The following is an 11,579-nucleotide window of genomic DNA, read 5'->3' as shown; positions in this document are numbered from 1 at the left end:
AACCAGGCAACAGGGATTTGCCCAGGACCCTATTCAAGTCAGTCAGATGGCTGTAATCACGTGACCTCATCTTTATAGATACTCAAACATGCTCTGCCACAATTTTAGTTTACATCTCAGATCTCCAATAACAAATGCTGTTGTTTTTCCCCTGTTGCTCTTACGCCCTTGTTCCACTCAGGTAAATTCCTACACATCCTTCAAGACTCCTCAAATACCAAGACACAGTGGAAAGTTCATCCATTGTGAAGTTAGGAAGATCTGGGAGGTGCAACTATAGAACCATCACTTACCAGCTATGTGGCACTGAACAAGTTACCTAACCTTTCTGGTCCTCAATTTTCTCATCTGTAAAATGGACATAAACGGGTACCTCTGAAAGATTTTATGGGAAGTACACGTGACAGTATGCGAGGAGAGCCTGGAACATGACAGGCATTCTGTGGCATCTATGGAAGCTAGTATTACTCCACCATCTCTTCTGAAGCCTCCTCTAGCCCAGTCCACACTGATGTGGCAGTTGCTCCTTCCTCTGTCCTCCCACAGCATTTTAAACCCTGCGCTATTGCCATTATTCATGTTCAAGTCTGTCCCCTATACCTTGTGAGTCCTCACAGTTCCAGTCATTTTTTACTCTGCCAACCCAGAAAGGCACCTAGAAGACGTGCTCAGTTAATACCATTAAGTGAATGAATGAATGAGTGAATGAGAAACTTTGTGTCTGCTTTTGCGATTGTGTGAATTGTAACAGACAGATGGGCAGATGGGCAACACTTAAAATGGCCATGCTGTGCAAGTCAGCAGATATAGATAGGCTTGTTTTTGTCCACCGAGTAAGACAATTGGTCTGCCCTCCTCCTCCACCTCCACTCCCTGCATTCATCAGAGTAAAAGAGGCTGTTTGTTTGTTTGAAGATTTTATTTTTAAGTAATCTCTATACCCAGCGTGGGACTCGAACTCACAACCCAGAAATCAAAAGTCTCACGCTCCACGGACTGAGCCAGCCAGGCACCACCCCTCATCACAGTAAAAGAGGTTTTGTTCAGAAAGGCCTTATCTGTAATCTCAGCTCAAGCGTAAGAGCAGCATTTCTTTCAGAACTGGGCAGGATGGCCTCTCCTCTCGGCCCATGCTTGTAGGGGAGCCTGCAAATCACACACACACACACACACACACACACACACAAATGTGTGAAAGAACACGTGGCTCTTCTCTTACTTGAGATGTGGCACCAGCACCAGGATGCCCCCTCTCACAAGTAACACCGTTTAGACCCCAGGGCACTGCTTCTCCGTGTCTCCTGCCTTCTGTCCTTGAAACAAAAGGCATGTGAACGTGTGGGGCTTGTGGGTTGTACCACCACCAGTGCGGACACGCTGCTTCAGAGGGCCAGTGGGATAGGAACCGTGGAGGTGATTTGGTAAAAGACAAATCCAGGGCGCCTGGGTGGCTCAGTCGTTAATCGTCTGCCTTTGGCTCAGGTCCCGGCTCCTTGCTCCATGTTGGAAGCCTTCTTCTCCCCTCTCCCACTCCCCCTGCTTGTGTTCCCCCTCTCCTGTCTCTCTCTCTCTGTCAAATAAATAAATAAAATCTTTTAAAAAATAAAATAAAAGTAAAAGACAAATCCACCTGTCACATCCCTCCACTGAGACACCTTGACTGCAGTAGATCCTTAGGTAACAACATGCCATTTCCCGCCAGTGCCAAGTCTCCATCTTCCTGTTTCTCTAACATAAAATTCCAGAGGGACTCCCGAAAATTAGTGCAGTAAATGCAACAGTTCACGTGAAGGCTAAGGAATATTTTTCATTATGAAACAATTCATATTACTCTCTCGTGTGCAGATGTAGGTCTAGGCATAACATACATGAAACATGATACTAAGTCAAAGACATGGAACACCAGAATCACAAATAGCTTCTTCATAATCATATTTAATAAGATTTCATTACATTCTCAAAAAGTCAAGTAAAAATTTTAACTGTAAATACTTGAAATTTAATTTTTCACAGGTTAATTATCAATTATATTTCTTTCCTTTAACTTTTGTAGATAATTTTGAATATTTTAGAAAAATAGCTCTTGAAAGCATAAAAAATATTTTGAAATTGAATTTATTCAATTCATTTTGAAATTGCAGTTATTCAATTCATTTTGAAAATGAATCTATTATTACCATAATATATTCTAATGTTGTAATAATAATTGAATTTAGTCATCTTTGATATTTTGCCAATTTTTAGTCATGTAGAAGCCATAACTGTACACCTATTTGTCAATGTAGGAGGATCAAACATAATTTATTCAACAATTGTTTGGCTTGATTTACAGCTTTTAAATATTTAGGCATCTGACTTAGGGGTTCCCATTTTTTGTTTCCCAGGCCCTGCAAATTTTGGGGTACACCTGCCTGTAACTGCCCTGGTCAAAGGACTTGGGTTGCCTAAGTGGAAACGCTAGATTGATTGAAGATGTAAAAACACAGGGATTTTCTGCAATAAAAAGGAATGGAATAATGACAACATGGATGAACCTTGAAAACATTATGCTAAGTGAAAGAAGCCATACGTAAAAGGCCACATAGCGTATGATTTCATCTGTATGAGATGTCCATAATGGGCAAATCCAGAGACAAAAAATAGATGAGTGGTTTCCACGGGTTGGGGGCAGAGGAGCATGGGAAGTGACGGCTAATGGGTACGGGGTTTCTTCTGGGGTGATGAAATGTTCTAAAATCGATTGTGGTGGTGATTGCACAACTCTGTGAAAACACTAAAAAATATTGAATTGTATGCTTTAAATGAGTGAATTCTATGATATATAAATTATATTGCAATAAAGCTGCTTAAAAATGCTTAGCACAGTGTCTAATGCATATTTCCCAATCCATGAATGTTATTTATTATATAATGTAACAGGAGTCCACTCTTATCTTGCCTAAATGTGTCTAAGTTTGAACCCAGAATTTCGGACTCCTAATTTATCTACAGATACATTGGCCAATGTACAAAGTGACTCATTGTGACATTGTTTATAATACCAAAAGATTGGAAACAACCTAAAAGTCCATTGGTGGGAGGAATGGTTACATAAATTATGATACATCCATTCATAAGAATATAAAACAATCATTAGAAAGAGAAGAAGGAAGCTCTTTACATATTGATATGAAACTATCTCCAAGATATGTTAGGAGAAAAAAAAATCAGATCCAAACAGGTAGATGACAGATACATGATAGATAGAACATGTGTGTAGACATATCTATATTTACCTATATCTGCATAAAACATATCTGGGAGGATAGAAAAACAAAAATAAACAAAAACTACTGAGGTTACACTTTACCTCAGCGAGGGAAACTAGGTGACCCTGCAGCAGAGAACTTTCACTATGTATCTACTGACTTTTCAGTTACGAACCTTGTGAATGTACCTGCTCTTCAAAATAAATAGACACACAAAAGGTTACATATCATGTGATTCCATTTATATGAAATATCTAGAACAAATAAATCCATGGAAACAGAAAGCAGATTGATGGTTGCTAGGGGGAGGGAGGACTGGGGAGGAACTGGTCAAGGAGATGAAAATAGTTTGGAACAAGGTAGAGGTGGTGGTTGCACAATATTGTGAATGTATTGTTCACTTTGAAATGGTTAATTTTGTGTTATGTAATTTTCACCTCAATAAATTATTTTTTGAAAGAGAATGAGGGTGAGGAAAAGGAAAAGAGGAAGAAGGAGACAGGAAAGGAAGGAAAGGGAGGGAGGGGCGGGGAGGATGCAGAAGTTCCATCCCAGAGCTGCAGCTGGCCGGGAGGGTTTTGAACGAACAGCTTTGTCTGCAGAGGCCTGTGCTAAGTAAGGAATTGAGAGAGGAGACAGTTGTCACAGTGATCAAGAAGTAGGAGTGAGAAGACCAGCACTGGCTTGGGCACCAGAGCAGATGGGCGCCGCTTCCTCTGTCTCCTGGGCGCTCCCCTCCGATGTCCAGACCCTTTGTTTCAACTAGGGCCTCATCAGTCGGAAAGTATGAAAGTACTTCGGCCTCCCTCCACCTGCCACCGCCATCCCCATGCCAGGGACATCGAAGGACCCTTCCCACCCCCGCCCCTCCTTGGAGCCACCCTTCAGGGGCTGAACCCTCACTCACCCCCAACCCCTCCGGCACTTGCGGCCACTCCCGTGGGGCTGCCTACAGCCCCGTCCTGGCCAGGCAGCCACCTTTAACAGTTAACGCACAAGCCTGATTATTCCCCCAGGACCGTAGGGGTGGAGCCCGATCTTCTCCAGGGACCCCCAGAACTTCCTTCCAGTCCCCACAAACATTCCGTGACTCACTCCTCCCAAGGCCAGCAAGGCGGCTGACACCCCCACCACCAGGGCAAGAAAAACCCGCAGTGACCCTGCCTGCCGATCTCTCCCAAGTTGTGTTGTTACAACTCTGTCACCTGCCCTGTGAGCCTACCCTGTCCCACACTAGCTCTCTGAAGGCAGATTCCCTGCAAGTCCTCTGCCCTCCATTCCCCCTGCTTCCATCCCGGCCGCCTCACAGACGGAAAGCTGCACTAGCTTCCAAGATGGCCTCCCTGCCTCCACCAAGCTTCCCCCTCAAACCCAACGGTCCACTGCCACAGCTGGGATCACCTTCATGCACCCTGTTCATCGGGCCCCCACCAGCTTCTCACTGCCCTCACCCTCGAGTCTGAAGGCCTCACCCGTCGCTCGAGGCCCCTTTAAATGGGGCCAAACGGACTTTCCAGCCAGGTCTCCTGACACAATCACTCAAGCACCGCCATCTGCACATAATTGCTTAACTAATCTGTACTGATTGACTGGAAACACTACGCTTTTAAAATAAAAAATGCAGGGGCGCCTGGTTGGCTCATTAAGCATCTGCCTTTGGCTCAGGTCACGATCCCAGGGTCCTGGGATGCAGCCCCATGAGGAGTCAGGCTCCCTGCTCAGCGGGGAGGCTGCTTCTCCCTCTCCCTCTGCCTGCTGGTCCCCCTGCTCAGAGGCGCACTATCTCTCTCTCTCTCTTTCTGTCAAATAAATAAATAAAATCTTTTAAAAATTATTTTTAAAAAATTAAAATAAAATGAAAAATGTATTATTCCTGCTAAATATGTATGAAGTTTAGAGTCTAACGTCACTGGCAGGCTCTGGAAGTCCAGGAGAACAGCACTGGTAGGTGATTTCTGCATTGGAATGCAGCTAAAACATCCCACGAAGAACCTGGAATTCTGTCAGGGCCACACCCCATGCCTGTCTTTTAGTTGACTGGTTCACCAAGCCGGGTCAGAGGCCAGTGGATGAAATGTGCCCCATCTCACCGTTTTCGAGTCATCTGTGCTCAGGAGCCTGATTCCAGAATGCGAGTCAGAATCTGTGTGCTTTGTGGAGGACTGTTCATGCACCAGTCACCTGGCATGTGTCACATTTTCTTCACTCCTTCCAGCAGGCCCAAAAGGTAGGCACAGCTGTGATAATCTAGCTTTCACAGATGAGGAAACAGGCTTGGCATCACGCAGTCAGACTCCTGAGTCCCTCCCTGAGCCCACCCCCCAGGCTGCCACCCTGGCTAGACACGGTCGCTTCGAGCCGCCGGTCCACCGAGCTGTGTCCACCGAGCTGTGTCCACTGAGCTGTCTCGCCGGCTTCAGTAAATGTTCCTTTAGATACACCCCACCACCCCCTGAAGGATCTTTGTGAACTACAGTCTACTGAGTTGTTGCCTTGCTTAAAGTCTCCCGCAATGTGGAAAACTGAAAAATGACCCCACAAAACATCCGTGTCTAATCTCTGGAATCCAAGAATGTTATCCTATACGGCAGAGGAAGAAAAGGGCGTTTGCCGATGCGATTAAGAATCTTCAGACGGAGAGATTATCCTGGTGTATCCAGGCTTCTTCTGCTTCTTTCAGCAGAAGAAGCTGAGAAAGAATTCTCCCATGGAGCTCCCGCAGGAGCGCAGCCCTGCCAACACCTCGATTTCGGGCTTGGTGGCCTCCAGAACTGTGAGACTGCATTTCTGGTGTTTCAAGCCACCAAGTTTGTCGTAATTTGTACAACAGCCCCAGGAAGCTAACGCGTGTGGTTCTACACCACCTACAAATGAATTGTGACTGACTTCTCGACGACACGTACCTTCTTTTTTGGACTCATCTCTCTCCTTTTGCTCACAAACACCAGCCTCCAAGCATAAGAAAACGTAGTTCTTTTTTTTTCTTCATCAGTCATTTTTATTGTTATGTTAATCACCATACATGACATCATTAGTTTTTGATGTAGTGTTCCATGATTCATTGTTTGTGCATAACACCCAGTGCTCCATGCAGAACGTGCCCTCTTTAATACCCATCACCAGGCTAACCCATCCTCCCACGCCCCTCCCCTCTGGAACCCTCAGTTTGTTTCTCAGAGTCCATAGTCTCTCATGGTTCATCTCCCCCTCCGTTTCCCCCCCTTCATTTTTCCCTTCCTACAATCTTTTTTTTTTAACATATATTATTTGTTTCAGAGGTACAGATCTGTGATTCAACAGTCTTGCACAATTCACAGCGCTCACCATAGCACATACCCTCCCCAATGTCTAGCACCCAGCCACCTCATCCCTCCCATCCCCCACCACTCCAGCAACCCTCAGTTTGTTTCCTGAGATTAAGAATTCCTCATATCAGTGAGGTCATATGATACATGTCTTTCTCTGATTGACTTAAGGAAAACGTAGTTCTTAAACTCATTCCCCACCTTGTCCTCCTAGAAAACACCTATTCTCTTCTCATCCTCGTCCTCTTCCCCCGACACACGATCACCTTACTCTTACCTCTATCCTAACAGGACAATACGCTCTGGTTGTTCATCCGCTGTTTCTCCCATCCACACAAAGGTCCCTGCAGGGCACAGACCCTGTCTTATTTCTCTTTGCATCTCAGCACCAAGCACAGTGCCTGGGACACATAGCAGGTGCTAAGTAACCTACTCTAGTCACTGCCCAGAATGCTTGCTGTTAGCCATTCTCCTCGCTCCCCACTGTGCCGTGCAGAAGCAAACGCGTCCTCCAGGCTGAGCCACGCACCCCTGCACAGCTTTTCTGCACATCTGTCTTGCCAAGGTGGACAAGCAGGCGGCTTTTGATGAAACTTTATGCTTGCATTGTTAAATCACATCCTCCCCTCAGCAAGAACTAAAAATGGTTTTTGGAATCTCTAAGGAGTCTTTAATCAGAGAGCAGGAAACAGGGTGGTCCTGTGAGCATTAATGCATGAAATTAACATAGACATAACTCAAGCGGAGATATGCATTCTTGGTGATTTTAAAGAAAAAGACCTTAAGATATCAAGATTGAATGTCTTAAGAGGGAGGGAGGGCAGGAAAGGGAGGTCCTCAGACTGGTCAATCCTAGAGGCTGGAAAAAGGAGCGTCTAAGGCACTGTTGGCGAACCCCAGTTACACACAGAGCAGGTAAGATGGGATTCGGGTGCCCAGGTTCCACCTGAGGCAGGTGAATCCCCATCGCAATTGTGAGAGCCTAGGGCTGTGGATGGTACAAATCCTGAACTTTATTCCGATGTTCTGATCTCTTGTTTCCCAAGCAGCCTCCTGCACCATATAGCCTGCTTCCAGGAAGATCCCAGTCCCCTGCGTCGTCTCAAGTTAGACCTTGGACCTGTGGCTGGACTATGGAGGACTCCTCAGGGTTGTGCCACCCGGTGGGGATTTGTCTGGGCAGCCAGACTTCCTCTCTCTTTCCAATGAGTAGACTTGCCTTGTCTCGAATCTTCCACGTGAAGTTAATAAATACAGTAGAAAATGGGCCCTTGTTTAACCAACCAGGATAGTGATTCTTACTCTATTTTGGTGTCACAGACCTTTTTGAGAATATGATTGCCATAGAGCCTCTCTCCATGTGCCCTCATGCATAAAACTTACCTAAAATTCAAGGGGGGTTATGAAGACCAGAAGTTCAGCCATTGACTGTGGATCCCCGATTGAGAACCCCAGGCTTAAGGAAAAACAGACACCTACCAACTGTCTTCTTCTCTAAGCGCTAGATTGCTTTGTGTGTTCACTTGATTTTAGGGGTGGTGTGAGAGTTTAGATAATTTTTCCAAAAGCCCTCTGGGGAGAGGCATGATCACTGAAAGGTAGGAAAGTCTCCTGAAGAGTAATGGCTTGATGTCTAATTATCAGTCTTCAGGTCTTCTCCCTACCCTGTAGGCCCTTCAGCAATTACAATCCAGCTTGCTGATCAAGGGAGTTATGTGGACAGAAACCAAAGAAACCATTAGCGTTCAGGAGTACACCAAATTGAGTCTTCTGGTCATCATTGCAGGGGAATACCTTTTGCAATACATCAGTTTGGAGGTTGTAACGTCGGCTGTGTCATGATGCCCCACCTCATATTCCCTTACCTACCTGAGTCCACCTGCATCTGTGGTAGACATCCTCAAGCACCTTCTTGTGTGTGTGCATGTGTGTGTGAGTGTCGGGTGGGGTATTATAAGGGAGCTACCATCCTGGAGCCCGGATGGGGGGATAAATGGGATGGGGCTATACATGGCCCAGCCTCCCCTTCTCCGGCGGGAGAATCAGAGGCACGGTCCACACAGTATCTCAGAAGTCTCCAGCAATATTAAGCCCGGGTGATCACAGCAGGACCCCTGCATGCGATACCCCACCTTTTTGCCTTTTCTCCTTTATCTCTTCCCCACTTTCTGACACGTTCCTCCTGAGATTAACTTCCAAACTACCTGCCTCCTGGAGCTTGTCTCGGGACAAGCTGTGCTTTGGAGGGCATCCAAATCCAGCCAGGGAAGGGGGGGCACTTGCTATAATGGGCTTGTATTTCTACCGGTGCCAGATTCAGGTCTCACACCCGTACGGAGGCCTGTCACTGCAACACGAGGTCCAGCCTTCAAGTCCAAGTAGGTGTTTCCTCTGCCAGTGCCCCAAATACATCATTACTAGGAAAACCCACACACCTGAAGATGTTTACTGGCGACAATACTAGGACAGGCAGGTTTTCCACGAGCACCTCCTGACCCTGCAGTTAGAATGCAACTCAGTAAAGCCCGAAAACAAGAACAGGCCTGGCGTTTACATGAGGATGAATCCCAGCAACGGCCAAGTGTGCACTCATGGGAAAGACTGGAGAAAGCATTTGGTGTTCTGTGAATCCCTGAGCGAAGCTAGGTGGACAGGCAAGTAAGGAAAGAAAGGAGATTATTTCTGGTCTGTGGAACCTTGTTTGGATAGACTTAGAAACAATTCTTCACAAAGTTACTGTGAGAAATGGCTGACAATCATGAAACATGAGGCTTTTAATTCCCTTAGTTACAGTAGCACTGCTCACTTCACTGGTTATCCCCTGTCTTGAAGCAGCCCTCTGATCCCTGGACGGTCCCCACAACACCCTAGCCGCCAGCCCGGTCCTATTGAAACTCCTATCTCCATGTTTGGTTTCCAGGGCCCCATCTGGCTTCTGCTGTCACCGCACATGCTGCCCAGAGAAACTCTGTCATCTTACCTGAAAGCACTCAACACAGGTGATGTCTCCTTTTTTACATATTTTTTAAAAATGTATTTATTTGAGAGAGAGAGAGGTGGGGAGGGAGAGGGAGAGAAAGTCTCAAGCAGACTCCCCCCTGAGCATGGAGCCCGACGCAGGGCTCGAACCCATGACCTGAGGTCATGACTGGAGCCGAAACCAAGAGTTGGGCACCCCACCGACTGTGCCACCGAGACACCCCACAACTCCTTTTGTAATCTTCACTTGGCTTCCGTGACACCACATTCTTCTGGTTTCCACCTACCCACTGGCAGGTCTTTCTTTCCTCTCTGTTCAGGGCTCCTGCCAACCAACGCCTTCTTCATTTCCTTAAAACAATTCTCAAGGTGCTCCCATTCACTGCTGTGACTTTCAGTGTGACCTGTGACCAGCTTCTTTCTTCAGGTCAGACGTCTCCTGAACCGCACACTCCATTACCCAGTGAAGTACACATGAGACGCATCCACCTTTCCATGTGGATGGCTCACAGCCATTCCAGACCCAACATGTTCACACAGAACGCCAACCGTCTCTCCTGTCTGTCTCCACCCACACCTCCCAACTTGGGGAGGCAAAAACCTAAACATCCTCCTTTTTCCCTCCCTTTCCTTCATTCCCCACACTGATATCAGGAAATCCAATAAATTCAGCCTTCAAAATATATTTTGAGTCTAGTTTTCTTCGTAGGCACTGCTGCAACCCTGGTTCAAAAGGCATCACCTGGCTGTCCGCCCGCCTCCTCCCCTGATGCCCTGCTTCTCCTCCTAACACCTTCCATCCATCCTCATGTTGCAGCTAAAGTGAATTTAAAATATAAGTCAAATCAATTGCCCCCATGCTTACCTTCTCCTTGTTCCTCATTGCATCAAACTCTGTCTTCCTTAAAAGAGGACCATAAGCCCCTCAGTGGGTCTCAACTGGCCTCGGCTGGTTCCTTTGGTCTCATCTTGTGCTCCATCCACTTCTGTGAAAATGGCCATCTGTCCTGCCTTGAGGGCTTTGCTCATACTGCTCCTCTCTTTGAAAGCCTTTCCTACCCTGAACTAATCCCATGGTTAGATTATTTTCATCCTTCAGGTTGCAACTTCACTGACACGTTCTGACAAATATATATGGTTGTATAACCACCACCAGATAAAAATATAGCATATTCCATCACCTTTCCCAAATTTCCCTCCTATCCCTTAGTGCTCAGTAACCTCCCCTCCTCTTGCCACCACTGATCTGAATTCTGCCCAATAGTGTTGCCTTCTCCAGAAGGCTGTTGTGATGGTTAATTTTTTGTCAGCTTGACTGGGATGCAGGTTGCCCAGGCACGTGGTCAGACATTATCCTGGGTGTGTCTGTGGGGGTGTTTCTGAAAGAGATTAACATTTGAACCTGTCTGCCCAGTAAAGCAGATTGCCCTCCCTCCCGTGGGTGGGTCTCACCCAGCCAATTGAAGACCTACATAGAACAAAAAGTCTGAGTGGGAGTCAACTCTTCTTGCTTGTTGAGCTGCAACAAGGGTCTTTTCCTACCTCTGTCCTTAAACTGAAACACTCGCTCTTCTTGGATCTCGAGCCTGCCAGCTTTCCGACTGGAAGTCACATCATTGGCTCTTCTGGGTCTCCAGCTTGCTGACTGCAGATTGGGACATATACATACATATACATACGTCTAGGGAGGAGATACATACATTGGTTCTGTTTCTCTGAAGAAGCCTAACACAACTGTATAAATGAAATCATACAGTATCTATTCTTTCATGTCTCACCTTTCACTTAGCGTAATGGTTTTGAGACTCATCCACTATTAGCAGTTAGTTCCATTTTATGGCTGAGTGATAAAAATGTACCACAGTTTATTTCTCTGGACATTTACATTGTTTCCAGTTTTCAGCAATTATGAATCACTATAGTTGTTATAAACATTTGTGTACAGGCCTTTGTGTGGACATATGTTTTACCTAGGCGTAGGATTGCTGAGTTGAAAGGTAAGTGAAAGTTTACCTTTATAAGAAACTGCCCAACTGGGGCGCCTGGG

Source organism: Phoca vitulina, unplaced genomic scaffold, assembly GCF_004348235.1.
Source record: "Phoca vitulina isolate PV1807 unplaced genomic scaffold, GSC_HSeal_1.0 scaffold54, whole genome shotgun sequence".
Lineage (NCBI taxonomy): Eukaryota > Metazoa > Chordata > Mammalia > Carnivora > Phocidae > Phoca > Phoca vitulina.
This window is presented reverse-complemented; position numbering follows the sequence as displayed.